General features: G+C 49.0%; 1 protein-coding gene across 3 annotated transcripts in view; it reads left to right on the forward strand.

Annotated features, from left to right (window-relative positions):
- Positions 1-13,742, forward strand: part of KANK4 (KN motif and ankyrin repeat domains 4) — a 208,250-nt gene that overhangs the window by 104,920 nt on the left and 89,588 nt on the right. The window contains exon 1 of one of the 3 annotated variants that reach the window (XM_001084958.5): positions 11,799-12,318. The exons of 1 other annotated variant lie outside the window; for it this stretch is intronic. The gene's annotated coding sequence lies outside the window, so the exon portion shown is untranslated. Of the gene's footprint in view, positions 1-11,798; positions 12,319-13,742 lie in introns of those variants that run through there. One more of the 3 variants, XM_028832975.2, reaches the window with a different exon arrangement.

Consider the following 13,742-nt stretch of genomic DNA (forward strand, 5'->3'; position numbering starts at 1 on the left):
GGAAGTTGAGACTGTAGTGGGCCGTGATTGCACCACTGCACTCCAGCTTGGGCAACAGAGAGATCCTGTCTCAAAAACAAAAAACAAAACAACAACAACAAAATCCATCCTGGAATGGGAGGGAAGAAAGTTGAGGTTGTATTAGTTTTCTATTGTGTTATAACAAATTATTCCAAATTTTAGCTGCCTAAAACAATAAATATGTATTAGCTCATAGTTTCTGTGGGTCAGAAATCTGGTACAGCTAAGTTGGGTGCCTCAGGGTCTTCCAAGACTGTAATCAACGTGTCAGCTGGGGCTGTAATCATCTCACTGGTGACCGAAGGAGGTTTCACCCTGAAGACCCTCACTGGCTATTGGCTGAAGTTGTCATTTTCTTGCCACATGAGAGCAAGAGCTTTGAGAGAGAGAGAAACAGAGAGAAGAGAGGGAGCTCGAGCTAGAAGTCAGTCTTTCTGTAACATAATCTCGTAAGTAACATCCCATCACTTTTGCCACATTCTATTTTTTAGAAGTGACTCGCTAGATCCAGCTCATGCTCAAGGGGAGGAGATTACACAAGGGCATGAACACCAGGAGGAGAGATCACTGGGGGCCATCTCAGAGACTATGAGAGAGACCAAAGGAGATGACTTACAGCAGGTGATGTCTGAACTAGACTCTGAAGGAGTTAGCTAGGTGAAGAGTTACGGGACTGTCTTAGCAGAGAATGCTATGTGTGAAGTAACCTGGAAGGGAGAGACAGAGTCTGAGGCTGGAGGAATTCCACGCTCAGTAAGGCTGGAGGATAGGCTGCCGTCTATGTGGAAACTGGAGGCAAGTTGATGCTGTTGAGATGCATTTGACAGCTAATCCTGTCATCCAATGGTGCCTCCCAAGTTAATGTCAAATTCCTTGCTTAATATGCTCTTGTTCACTCTGTTTTTGCAAATTTTTAAATAGGTAATCAACATTAAATGTTTCATGCACACACAAATAAATATATATGTAATCAAATAATCAAATAAAAAATTGAACTTACAACCTCTTTCCTATTTACAAAAACAGAGCAGTTTTTCAGTAGAGCACATTTATAAATCATTACAAATGTGAAAAGCATGACTAGAATTTTCAGTTATCGGTGGGTGGAAATCCCCTTATACTTTGGAATGTATTTATTTACTTATTTACTTTTGTTGTTGTTGTTGAGACAAGGTCTTGCTCTGTCACCCAGACTGGAGTGCAGTAGCATGATCTCAACTCACTGCAGCCTCCACCTCCCAGGTTCAAGTGATTCTCCTGCCTCAGCTTCCTGAGTAGGTGGGATTACAGGCATCTACCACCACATCTGGCTAATTTTTGCATATTTAGTAGAGACGGGGTTTCGCCATGCTGGTCAGGCTGGTCTCAAACTCCTGACCTCAGGTGATCCGCCTGCCTTGTCCTCCCAAAGTACTGGGATTACAGGCATGAGCCACCACACCCAACCTTATTTACTTTTTGGGGGGTTTTTTTTTGAGATGGAGTCTCACTCTATTGCCCAGGTTGGAGTACAGTGGCTCAATCTCGGCTCACTGCAATCTGCCTCCTGAATTCAACCGATTCTCCTGCCTCACCCTCCCGAGAAGCTGGGACTACAGGTGTGTGCCACCACACTCAGCTAACTTTTGTATTTTTAGTGGAGACAGGGTTTCACCATGTTGGCCAAGCTGGTCTTGGACACCTGACCTCAGGTGATCTACCAACCTTGGCCTCCCAAAGTGTTAGGATTACAGGCGTGAGCCACCACGCCCCGCTATTTACTTTTTTAAATAAAATTTTTCATTGAATTTTGACACTCATAGAAAAGCACACAAATAATAAAAGGTACAACTCAATGAATTTTCACTAAGGAAAATATCATCTAGATTTAAAAAATAGAACATTGTCACCCCCAGTCTCCCCTTGTGCCACTTTCCAGTCGCGAACCCTCTCTCTTCCCCAAAGATAATCACTACCCTGACTTCCGTTATCGCAGAGTAGTTTTGCCTGTTTGAACTTTATGTGAATGGAACCATACAGTCTATACTCTTTGCGTTTGGAACTCATCATTTATTTTTGTTAGACTCATGCATGTTCCTGCATGTAGTAATAGTTGGTTCATTTCACTGCTCTGTAGTATTCCTTTGACTAGACCACCATGTATGTAGCTATTCTACAGTGACTAGAACTTTAAACTGTTTCCAGTTTGAGGGAATTATGAATAGTGCTGCTATAACCATTTATGATTATGTCCCATAGTGTACACACGTACACATTTCTGTTGAGCCTATGTGTAGGAGTGGAATTGTCGGGTCATAGGTATATGTATATTCATGTTTAGTAGATACTGACAGTTCTTCAAGATGGTTGCACTAATTTATACTTCTAGGAGCAATGCGAGTTCCATTTGCTCTACCTCTATCTACATCCTTGCCAGTACTTCAAATCTATATTTTTATGATAAGCTATTCTGAAGCATATGCAGTGATATCTTATTGAGGTTTAATTTGCATTTCCCTAATAACTAATGATGTTCGGCAATTTTTCATATGATTTACCTTTTAAATATATTATTTTGTGAAGTGTTTGTTTATACCTTTGCTCGTTTCTCCCTCGGGTTGTCTTTTTCTTATTGCTTTGCAGACATTCGTTATATATTGCACTAATTTACTAGGGTAGCCAGGCAGCCATAATAAAGTACCACAAACTGGATGGCTTGAATAACAGAAATGTATTTTCTCAAAGTTCTGGAGCCCAGGAGTCTGAGATCAAGGTGCTGGCAGAGTGGTTCCTTCTGAGGGCTGTGAGGGAGAATCTGCCCTATGTGTCTCTCCTGGCTTCTGAGGGTTAGCTGGCAATTTTTGGTATTCCTTGGCTTATAGATCTTGACCTTCATCTTCACATGGGCTTCCCCTGTGTGCATGTCTCTGTGTCCAAATTTTCCCTTTTATGAGGACACCAGTTATACTGAATTAGTGATGGCAGCAGCTGCTGGCATCACACTGGCTGCAGCTGCCCAAATCATGGCTGCAGACCCAGGCGTCCTGCCCTATGGAATAGGAAGGAGCCCCACCCTCCTGAGTGGAGCTACAGCTGCCCAGACTGTGGCTGTGGATCTGAGCCTGTGCTCTTGGTGGGGGTGCCAGGAGCAGGCAGGATCTGCCCTCCTGGGTGCAGCTACAGCTACCCGACCTGCAGCTGCAGACCTGGGTCTCCTGCTCCACAGAGCAGACAGGAGCCAGAGACAAACAGGAGCCCCACCCTTACGAGTTGGCTGGGGCCGGAGCTCCCCTGGTTGCTATCCCAGGCACAGGACCTGGGCATCTCTGTAGCCTGCACTCTCTGGTCCCGGGAAGACGACCCCCACCCCCACACATCATCCCTGCAGGCTCAGGGGTGTCTACTCTCACTGCCTGGCCTCTCTCCACTCCTGGTACCGGCTCAGATCTTGGAGCAGGGTTGGGGCTGAGCCTCGAGTCCATGAATGGCAACCGGAGGGAGACAGAGTCCTGGGCGGAAGGGGGCGTGTCCCTGGTAAGGCCCCACCTTCAGGCCAGGGCTTCCAGGCCCGCAGACCAGACCGGAGTGAGGACTCATGATTCCTCTTCCAGGCCTGCCCATGGTCACCCATGGACCATTTGGCATGCATTTCTTCCCCTCCAAGGTCCATAAAAGCCCTGGGCTTAGCTAGAGCAAGAGATGGCGGGGAGAACGGAGAGAAGACAGCACAGGAAGACCAGCTGTAGAGAGGAGCTACCCTCTCTGCTGAGAGCTTCAGAGACCTGCAGAGACATCCGGACTACCAGCTGCAGACAACCCTCTCCAGGATCTCCTCTCTGCTGAAAGCAGCAGACGTCGGGATAAGCTGCCTACAGAAAGGAGCTACCCACTGTGGGTCTCCTCTGAGCCGTTCTAACACTTAATAAAGCTCATCTTCATCTTGTTCACCCTTCATTTGTTTCCGTACCTCATTCTTCCTGGACACAAGACAATAACTCAGGCTGGCCACAGAGGTTTCCAGCCAGAAAATTGACACCTCAAAGATTCTGTAACATGAGGGCCCACCCTACTCAAGTATGACTTTATCTTAACTAATGACATCTGCAGTTACCCTATTTCCAAATAAGGTTGCATTCTAATGTACTGGGGGGTTGGGACGTGGATATATAAATTTTGGGTGGGCACAATTCAACCCATAACATATATGTTTTGAAAATCTTTGGCTGGGCACGGTGGCTCATGCCTATAATCCTAACACTTTGGGAGGCTGAGGCGGGCGGATCACTTGAGCCCAGTTCAAAACCAACCTGGGCAACATGGCAAAACTGTGTCTCTACCAAAAAAGTACAAAAATAAGGCAGGCATGGTGATGTGTGCCTGTAGTCCCAGCTACTCAGGAGGCTGAAGTGGGAGGATTGCTTCAGCCCCAGAGGCAGAGGTTGAGGTTGCAGTGAACTGTGATCGTGCCACCGCATTCCAGTCTGGGCAACAGAGCCAGACCCTGTCTCAGGAAAAAAAAAAAAAAAAAAAAAAAAGGAAAAAAGAAAAAATATTCCAGTGCTTTGCTGTTATATTCTCTCTCGCTCTCTCTTTGTTTTTTGTTTTTTGGTTTTTTTTGTTTTTGTTTTTTTCTTGAGACAGAATCTTGCTCTATTGCCTAGGCTACGGTGCAGTGGCATGATCTCAGCTCACTGCAACCTCCACCTCCCGGGTTCTAGTGATCGCCTGCCTCAGCCTCCTGAGTGGCTGGGATTACAGGCGCCCGCCACCACGCCTGACTAATTTTTGTATTTTTAGTAGAGATGGGGTTTCACATCTTGGCCCGCCTGGTCTCGAACTCCTGACCTCATGATCCACCCACCTTGGCCTCCCAAAGTGCTAGGATTACAGGATAAGCCACCACACCTGGCCACTGTTATAGTCTCTTAATGGTGTTGTAGCACATTAAAGATGGCAATAACTTCTTTTTCACTCTTTCCATTGAGAGTTGGTGTTTATTACCTCCTCTCTTGAAAAAAAGCTTGTCCTATGACTGATTAACCAATAAAAATGTGTTGCAAGTGATCCTGTGTTAGTTCTGGGTCTAGCCTTGAGAGAAATGCAGATTCCATTTCTTTCCTCTTGAAAGGCTTGTTCTTGGAACTTCACTCTTGGGGCCCCGGGCTGTGAGAAGCCCAAGCCACACAGACAGGCCATGTGTAGGTGCTCCTGAGTCAACAGCCCCAGCTGAGCTCGCGGTCAGAAATCTGCATTAGTCAACCAGCCATGTGAAAAAACCATCATGGACATTCCATCCCAACTGAGCTCAACCACAGCCATCACCTCCTCAGGACACTGAGATTTCTGCACTTCCAGCATGTGTGGCACTCTTAGGTTGTGCTGGAGAATGACCCAGGGAACCACTCTCACCACACAGCAGTGCACATAGGTGAATCAGGGTTGAGGCACCCACTGGCCGGGATCCAGGAATGTTATGGGCCGGGAGCGCTGAGATAGCGGTGCTTCTGGGCTGATGTGTGTTTATCTAGGTGAGGAGCTCAAAGGGCCTAAGCGAGTGTGGCAGTGAAATCAGAGCGGTGGCAGAGGCAGAAAGGCTGCCGTGTCGCTGGACAGAATTTCTGTGCTGGCTGGGCTCGCCAGGAAACATGCATAGAGAGTTAGGGTTGGGAAAGTTTATCAGGAACAGCATCTGTCAAAGAAAGAGGCAGAATTGGGCAGGGAGAGCTGTCAAATGGTGATACTCTGAGCAAAGACTGTCCAGAAAGGAATCCTGCCTTTGGGGGAAATGGTGAGGCCTCATTCCACCTCTTTGCTCAGTCATTGCCTGAGAGCTGCCCAGAGGCCACGGAGACCTCAGCCAGACAGTTGAAGTGGTGTGCTGGAGCCAGCTTGCTTTGGCTGGCAATAGCTGATGGTGAAACTTTCAGGAATTTTACGAGCCAGTTGTTAAAGACAGCCATTATTACAAATTAAAATATGTAAACTTACAACTGAATAAAATATATTAAAAACAAATCTAATACAGATGGCAAATAAGCACATGAATAGATATTCAAGATCATTAACCATTAGGGAAATACAAACGAAAGGTATGATTAGATATCTCTACACACTGATGGCTAAAGTTTTTCTAAAACATTGATAATAACAAGTGCTGAAAAGGATGAGGGGCAACCAGATCTCTTGTACATTGCTGATGGCAGTGTAAAATGGTATAGCCATGGCTGGGCGCGGTGGCTCACGCCTGTAATCCCAGCACTTTGGGAGGCTAAGGCGAGTGGATCACCTGAGGTCGGGAGTTCAAGACCAGCCTGACCAACATGGAGAAACCCCATCTCTACTAAAAATACAAAATTAGGCTGGCGTGGTGGCGTGTGTCTGTAATCCTAGCTGCTCGGAAGGCTGAGGCAGGAGAATCTCTTGAACCCAGGAGGCAGAGGTTGTGGTGAGCCGAAATTGTGCCATTGCACTTCAACCTGGGCAACAAGAGTGAATGCTGTCTCTAAAAAAAAAAAAAAAAAAAAAAAGTACAGCCACACTGGAAAAGTTTGGTAGCTCCTTTTCTTTTCTTTCTTTCTTCTCTCTTTCTCTCTTCTTTTTTCTTTTTTATTTCTTTTTCTTTTCTTTTCTTTTTTTTTTTGGACAAGGTCTTGCACTGTCGCCCAGGCTGGAGTGCAGTGCCACAATCTCAGCTCATTGCAACCTCTGCCTTCTGGACCCAAGTGATCCTCCCACCCTAGCCTTGCCACCATGCCTGGCTACTTTTTGTTTTTGTTTTTTTGAGAAGGAGTTTCACTCTTTTTGCCCAGGCGGGAGTGCAGTGGCATGATCTCGGCTCATGGCAACTTCCGTCTCCTGGGTTCAAGCGATCCTCCTGCCTCAGCCTCCCAAGTAGCTGGGATTACAAGAACCTGCCACCATGTCCAGCTAATTTTTGTGTTTTTAGTAGAGACGGGATTTCACCATGTTGGCCAGGCTGGTCTTGAACTCCTGACCTCAGGTGATCTGCCCGCCTTGGCCTCCCAAAGTGCTGGGATTACAGGCCTGAGCCACCGTGCCTAGCCTGCCTGGCTAATTTTGGTATTTTTTTGTAGAGAGAGAGTTTCACCATGTTGCCTAGGCTAGTCTCGAACTCCTGGGTTCAAGGGATCCTTCCACCTCAGCCTCCTAAAGTGCTGGGATTATGGGTATGAGCCACTGCGCCCAAATTGGTAGCTTTTTATAAAGTTGAAAATACATTTATCATATGAGCTAGCAGTCTCATTCCTGTGTATTTTTCCTAAAGAAATGAAAATTTATGCTCACACAAAAACCTGTACAGTGTTCTAGACAAAAGAAAGTAAAGGAGAAAGGTTAATATTGCATACTAAATTTAAAAGTATGCCATGTCTGTAGCTATTACATTGGAAATAGTACAAAAAATTGAGGGATATTCTAGTATTTGAAAACAGTTACCTGATTCACAAAGAAGTCACTCATGCTATTGAATAATGAATGAGGTTCCCAATATACACCTTTGTTCTTTTACTTTCATTTTAATCCTTAATGTAAACAAAAATACCAATCAATGTTCATGTCAGAATCATACCTGACATATGGAGTCTTTAAACAGAAATACGGATAAAACAAGGTTAGATATTAATGGGCTGATGAAAATGTAACTAGAGGCCCTCAGGCACCTTATTCTGCATTTCCTCTAAGAGCAATGGTTCAGTATTCACTATATCAGTGTTTGAAGCCACTTTATAGAACTTATAGAACTACAGAGAATACTGAGAACCCACTGTATATGTGCACACATTTCTCCCTGCTAAGAGCTGTTTTTTTTTGTTTTTTGTTTTTTTGAGACAGAGTTTCGCTCTTGTTGCCCAGGCGGGAGTGCGATGGCACACTCTCGGCTCACCACAACCTCCGCCTCCCAGGTTCAGTGATTCTCCTGCCTCACCCTCCCGAGTAACTGGGATTACAGGCATGCGCCACCATGCCCAGCTAATTTTGTATTTTTAGTAGAGACAGGGTTTCTCTATGTTGGTCAGGCTGGTCTTGAACTCCCGACCTCAGGTAATCCACCCACCTCAGCCTCCCAAAGTGCTGGGATTACAGGTGTGAGCCACCGTGCCCAGTGAGCTGGTTGTTAAACATTACTAACACACCACTGACTGCAGGAGCTCACCACACTGGGGGCTGCCAGCGAACCACATGGCCGCGGCCTGGCAGTCCTGTCTTAAAGTGAGATCTGAGTGATACATCTCCATGTTGGCCCCAATTTCCAGGCCTACAGTTAGAGAGGTTTAGTATTTGGGTTACAAAGATGTAAGTTGGAATCCAACCTCCCCAATTTACTAGTTTTGTGTCCTCAGGCAGGTAACACTGTGCTTCATATCCTCAATAACAGAATAGCTATTTCAGTTTTGTTGTGCGTCCCAATGAGATTGTGTCATGTATGTGAAATGCCGGTACATGGTAGATAGTGTGAAAGGAAAATATCTTGGGCCCCCAAAATCATTAAGGAAAACTGAAGCTGGAAACTGCTTAGGGCAAACCTGCCTCCCATTCTATTCAAAGTTATCCCTCCTTTCACTGAGATCGATGCATATCTGATTGCCTCCTTTGGAAGGGCTAATCCTAAACTCCAAAGAATGCAACTGTGACCTGGAAGCTCCCTCCCTCTCACTTAGAGTCTTCCTGGCTTTGCTTCAAGTTGCCCCGCCTTTCCAGACCCAACTGACGTACTTCTTATAATATTGATTGGTGTCTCGTGTCTCCCTAAAATGTATAAAACCAAGCTGTGCCCTGACCATCTCGGGCATATGTCATCGGGACTTCCTGAGGCTGTGTCACAGGCACGTCCTCAACCTTGGCAAAATAAACTTTCTAAATTAACTCAGACCTGTCTCAGATTTTCTGGGTTCACAATAGTGACTAGTATTAATCCTCCTACACACAACCCCAAACTCCAGCAAAGGCACAGAGACACCGTATTCTGTCTGCTGCTCAGTCCTTTGATCACAGAGGATCAGACTGCAGTAGCATTGTGCCCAGTCATTCTAAATCAGTTTTCAACACGAGTACTCACTCTGTCTGAAAGGCCCAGGCTGGGTCCTGCAGTGGAGATGCCCAAACCTGAGATTCTAGAGACCTGCTGCCTGAAAAAGTTTCCCTCTTTCCAGGACCATACGAGGGGCCCACCTTACAGTCTAACTCTTGATGCTTTCCTGTCATGACAGGAATAGTAGGCAATGTTCTTGCTGGTGTCTGGGTGTCTGGGGCTTCTGGTTTTGTGTGTATGTGGGCGGGGCGGAGTGGGGGTGGGGATAGAGGATTTACTTTGTCTGTTTTTCTTCTCCCAGTTTCTCAGTACCCTAATCTGGGCTTCAGAAACCCCAGCTGCCGCAGTTCAGATCTTGCTTTCTCTGACTCAGCTTTACCCTCAAGACACAGTCTCATCTCTGAGTCATCAGGCTGGTCTCCTGCTTTCGAGGACAGCAGTCTGGCACTCCCGTTCCATCTTCCCAGGAAAGGTGCTATCTCCACACCCCAGTGCCAGCCCCTAACTTGGCTCACAATGCCCAGAACCAAGAAACAAATTCTCCATGAGATCAGAGAATGCCCAGAGAAAAGGTTCCAGGATCAGGAGTTGTGGAATGTCTGGTTTCAGTTTCAGCTCCACCAATTTGCTTGTGTGACCTTGGGCCAGTTCTGGAGCCCACCTGAACTGGGCTTCCTCTTCCCTAAAATGGAAATATGATCCACACTGGGTCTATCCCACAGGGATGATGGGAAGCCTAAATGAAAATAGTATGAAGTGCCCCCAGACATGAGAGCACAAACCCCTGGCCTGTAGGCTGGATCTGATCCATAAAGCCATTTCCTTTGGCTTGAACAATGTTGACCTATGTAGAAAGTGTTTAGCATTACACAAATGAGCTCCTAACAAATTTGGGGACTTCACTTAAATATCTGACTTATTGCTTTCTTTTTGTTGAGATGGAGTCTCACTCTGTCGCTCAGGATGGAGGGCAGTGGTGCGATCTCGGCACACTGCAATCTCTGCCTCCCGGGTTCAAGAGATTCTTCTGCCTCAGACCCCTAAGTAGCTGGGATTACAGGCACGCACCACCACGCCCGGTTAATTTTGTATTTTTAGTAGAGATGGAGTTTTACATGTTGGCCAGGCTGGTCTCGAACTGCTGACCCCAGGTGATCCACCCGCCTCGGCCTCCCACAGTGCTGGGATTACAGGCGTGAGCCACTGTGTCTGGCTGATGGCTTCTTTTTTAAAATGGGAGGAGCTGGCCACATGAATCCCTTTCCCTAGATGGCAAAATAGACTGAGCTGAGTAGCAGCAGCCTGGTCCCTTGGGCAAGAGCCTGGAGCTCCTATCAGGCTCACCACAGTCCCCACCACTCCCTGCTATGTCCCAACACTGGGACCAAGTCTCTGCTGCCATTTATTATTGGTCTGGGATATTGATTTGCTCCAATGGCGCTCTAGTGGAAGTGAAATCGTTCTAATAACCGTATTTCTATAAAAATAAAAGGAAAGTCCCAGAAAGTACTCCCCCATCTGGGTCACAATGTCAAAAAGGAAACCCCTTTGTTTAAATGTTAGCCCTTGCCAATGGGCCCATGAAGGATGCCCATGGTGGGGGTCAGAGCTGGCATCCAGAGTCTTACGGGCTTCATGGCCCTCTACTTCCCCATCTCTGTTGTCTTCACCTGTAAAGGGAGAGTAACAGCAGCTCCTTTCTCCGAGGGTTGTGGTGCACAATGCCCACCAGGCACTTACTGAGCTGTTCATTCAAAATTAGCAGTTGAAACGCAAACATTTTGAACTGATACAAAACTTTGGTGGGCCGGGCGCGGTGGCTCACGCCTGTAATTCCAGCACTTTGGGAGGCCAAGGAGGGCGGATCACCTGGCGTTTGAGACTGGCCTGGCCAACATGGCGAAACCCCGTCTCTACTAAAAATACAAAAGTTAGCTGGGCGTGGTGGTGGGCGCCTGTAGTCCCAGCTACTCGGGAGACTGAGGCAGGAGAATGGCTTGAACCAGGGAGGCAGAGGTTTCAGTGAGTCGAGATCGTGCCACTGCACTCCAGCCTGGCGATAGAGCGAGACTCCGTCTCAAACAACAACAACAACAGCAACAGCAACAAACCTTTGGTGGGCGGTCGGAGTGTGAAATGGAAGACGTAGGGTTCCTGAGTGGGACTACAGCAAGGACTGGGAAGGAAAAAAGGAAATGGAAAAAGACGATTTAGGAGAGGTAAAAGATCTGTCACTAGGGGCCGGGCGCGATGGCTCACGCCTGTAATCCCAGCACTTTGGGAGGCCGAGGCGGGCGGATCACGAGGTCAGGAGATTGAGACCATTCTGGCGAACACGGCGAAACCCGTCTCTACTGAAAGTACAAAAAAATTAGCCAGGCGTGGTGGCGGGCGCCTGTAGTCCCAGCTTCTAGGGAGGCTGAGGCAAGAGAATGGCGTGAACCTTGGAGGCGGCGGAGCTTGCAGTGAGCGGAGATCGAGCCACTGCACTCCAGCCTGGGCGACTGAGCAAGACTCTGTCTCAAAAAAAAAAAAAAAAAAAAAAAAAAAGATCTGTTACTAGGACCCCAGCCCTCACTGGACCACGTCCGCTGGCGAGCACCTCACTTACTGCACCCAGCTTCCCAGTGGCCAGACCTGGGTTCCAGTCCTGGCTGGAGCAAGTCATTACCTTGTCTGGTGCTGTTTCTGCACCTATCAAAAGAGGATGGAAATGTCTAAATGAACCGAGATAAACGCATACGAAAGCACTTTGGGAATCTGAAAAGCACTATGAACAGGTTAGGAGTTTTTGGTCTCTTTTCAAAAAGTTTTTCTTCTAAGCTCATGTTTATCAAGGGCTTTTGAGTTTATCGAGGCTAAGACCCTCCCCTCGGTTTCACAATTCTGCCCCTTCCTACACACCAAAGCCCGCGCCGCGTCAGGAGTCTTTTTTTTTCTCCCCTAGCGAAGGCGGGGACTCGGGCGCTGTTGGCAGCTGGCGACGCGGGGCGAAGCCGCGACTGGCGGCGCCTGGCCAGTCCCGCATCCGCCGCGGTGGGTGTGCCCACAGGGGTGCGCCGGGGCCAGGGCCGAGCCCGCCGGCCAGAGGGCGCCTGGAGGGTGTGCGCGCCGCGGACGACCAGGGTGCGCCAGCCCCGGGGTGCGCGCCTGGGACGCGGACTGTGCACCCGGAGGCTGCGTGCGCCCCGAAGCCGGGGTGTGCGCCTAGCTGCCCCGGCCGGGTGCACCGCGGGCCGCCTCGCGCACGACTTCCGCAGCTCGCCAAGGTAAGGGACTCTGCGACCCCAGTCCCCGGCAGTGCGCCGGGGTGTCCAACACCCGCCCTGCGCGACCCGGGTGTTGGCCCCCGCGCTCGACCACTCTCCTCTCACCTCCGCCACCCGTCTCGCCCCCTCCCCAGCGCCGCGTCCTCCGCTGCCTTTAAGGCAGTGGCTGCAGCAGCTTGGGCCGACCTGGCGCCCCCGCCTCCCAGCCTGGGGTCTGCGACAGAAAAGGAGGGGGGCTGCTTGGGCTGCCCAAGGGTGGACGCCGCTCCCTTTCCAGCTCGGATTGGCTCTCCGCACCCCGATTCTAGGGATGGAGAACACTGATGAGTAGGGGGAGGCCGTGCTGTCCTTGCGGCTCAGGTGGTGCAGCCCCCGCCCAGCTTTTCCGAGCTGGGCGCTGCGGTCGGGGATGCAGCCTGCGGGACTGGGCGCTTGCCTCGGGTTCCCACTACTACCTGGAATCGAGCTCTTAGTCCCTCTCCTGTCGCAAAACTCTCCCCGTAGTGCCAACCCTGGCACTCCTCGGCCTCTGGCTGAACTTTCGAGGGCTCCCTTTGGGCCGCGACCTTGGGTGGAGGCAGTGGGGCAGCTCCGAGTGCTCTAGACGCCACCGAGGGCGCTTTGCCCAGCCGGCATGCCTCCTGTGAGCTCCTCCTTTCCCTTCTGCCTCTCCGGTAAGGTGACTCTGGGTACTTTGTCCCCGCAGACTGGCCAGAACTGGGAGTTGAAAAGTCCAGCCCATGGCCGCCAAGCTGGGTCTGAACCTAACTCTTGCCCTGGGCATCCTTCGGGGCTGCCCGATGCAAGTCTTAGTTCCTAAGCGCCCTGGGGTGCAAGCCTTTAGGGCAAAGAGGGAGTATTTTCCAGGAGAGGGAGGAGGAGATTCCAGGAGAGGAAGGAGGACCCCCTGAGGCCTGGGCAAAGTCCTATCCACCAAATAGGGCCAGAGGAGGATCAGATGCAGCCAGTGACCCGGCTGAGGCCTGGGGAGAAAGCATCTTGAGTTAAACACGATTCCCAAGGACCTTCCGAGGTAAATCAAGCCCAGGTTGCTTAGAGCTTCTCAAAATGTGACACAGGAAAGCTACACTGGAAATAGAGGCACAGTCTGTTCTAATATTGCCTTTTCAAACCCAGCCTTCCCACCTCACTGGACCGTAACGTGACCTGGGGAAAGTGAGTTTTGGGGAATGGCTGGGGAATCAGACCAGACTGATTCAATCAACAAATGCTCTGTGCCAGGCACTGGTCAACGTAGTGAGGTACAGAAGTGAACAAAACTGGCACTTTCTGGCCTCATGGAGCTTGCATTCCAGTGGCCAACACCAACAGGAATCAAATCACTCACATAAATAGAGAATTCTCCAGTGCTGAGTTCTTTGAAAAGACTAGATACCCTGAGAACCTGATAAGTCCAGTAGTCG

The sequence above is a fragment of the Macaca mulatta genome, chromosome 1 (assembly GCF_049350105.2).
Source record: "Macaca mulatta isolate MMU2019108-1 chromosome 1, T2T-MMU8v2.0, whole genome shotgun sequence".
In the NCBI taxonomy this organism is placed as follows: domain Eukaryota; kingdom Metazoa; phylum Chordata; class Mammalia; order Primates; family Cercopithecidae; genus Macaca; species Macaca mulatta.